The following is a 1,598-nucleotide window of genomic DNA, read 5'->3' as shown; positions in this document are numbered from 1 at the left end:
GTTCGTGTGGGAGCTATCCCAGTCTAGAGCAGTGAAAGAGTATGAGTCCTCCTGCCCTGGGGAGGAAGGAGCAGCAGAGTCAATGTGTGATTCTGTGACCACAAGCCCCATTCACTGTCCCCCTGCACCGCTGGGATGAGAGGAGGTGGAGAATGGGGGAGTTCAGCCTAGAAAGAAGGGAGAGATGTGTGGAAGGTGTTTTTAAGATATAATTTTATTTCTTATTATCCTACTCTGATTTGATCAGTAATAAACTAACTAATTTCTCCAAGTCAAGTCTGTTTTGCCCATGACAGTAATTGCTGAGTGATCTCTCCCTGTCCTTATCTCAACCCATGAGCCTTTGGTTATATTTTGGTCCCCTGTCTAGTTGAGGAGGTGAGTTGCAGAGCATATTTGGTGGGCACCTGGAGTCCAGCCAGGGTCAACCCACCACACTTGCTGCAAGTTTTGCTTAAAGAAAATGCACTTTAGAGGCTTTATGGATAAACTATGCCAGAAATAAGGTTGTTCATACATGGTAATGCACTTTTAAAAATCAGACAACCTTCACTCAGTTATCCAAAATGCTGTTTTCCCATTTCGTTTCTTTTTTCTTCAACATAGCTCTCACACTGCATTATACTTTATGCCATTAAAAATCTACTTTGAGGACCAAATACGTAATATTTTAAGATTAATCCCATGTTCTTTCTTATGAGATAATCATTCTGAACTAACTCATTGACAACTCAGGTCTGTTTCAATGGATTTTAACTTGATGGGGGTTAGAGTTTATAGAGATACCAGTATTCTTTCTTCCTGTTCCCCACAGCTCAGTTTCCAGTGAGGAAGGTTCAATGATAAAGAAAACATTTACATGAAATAGTTATTACATGCATCTGCTTTTCTCCTCCTCTGAGAGCAATTACGAACTGTTCGAAAAGGGCTGTCCTTGAATGCAGTATTTCTGGTGTATCACCACCCGCAACCGTAGCAATAGAAGTACCTGTGCAGGCTACCCTGCTGTGTTAAACTACAAGCTATTAACTATTCTCAGAACTTTTCTAAATAATGTTTGGAACCCAACCACTATTACTCAGTTTATCTTAGAGTATGTCATGGATGTTACTGTGCAGCTAAACATCCATAGTAACAAAAAAGACAAAACTTCAGCAACTGTGTCAAGAAAAAAAGAAAGCATATATGTTTTTATTTTCTTTGAATTTTATAAAGCGTGAGTGTAGTGCCATGGATCATTTTTTGTGGAAATTGGTCAGATTTCCTCAAGTCAGATTTCCTCGGAGAAGTACATTATGATTATGAATTATGAGAAAATGAAAGATTTTAGGTAGTAGTTTTGACTATTAGGAAATTTTCCTTTTTGTTAGAACTAAAGAAGCATTGTTTGCTGAGGAGATTTGTACCCATTCACATTATCTGAGGGACTCAGAGCCTTTCAGTTACAGTGGAGCCTGAGATAGCTGGGGTCAAGAGGCAGGTTGGAACACCTAATCATTAGATTTTGTGCTGCTGCTTAGAAATTGTATGCTTATCCCCCTTCTCCACAGCTGTCATTGGCCCTGCAACTCTCAAGCCAGGAACATATTTCTCTGAGG

Source organism: Nestor notabilis, unplaced genomic scaffold (assembly GCF_000696875.1).
Source record: "Nestor notabilis isolate BGI_N333 unplaced genomic scaffold, ASM69687v1 scaffold2603, whole genome shotgun sequence".
NCBI classification, from domain to species: domain Eukaryota; kingdom Metazoa; phylum Chordata; class Aves; order Psittaciformes; family Psittacidae; genus Nestor; species Nestor notabilis.
This window is presented reverse-complemented; position numbering follows the sequence as displayed.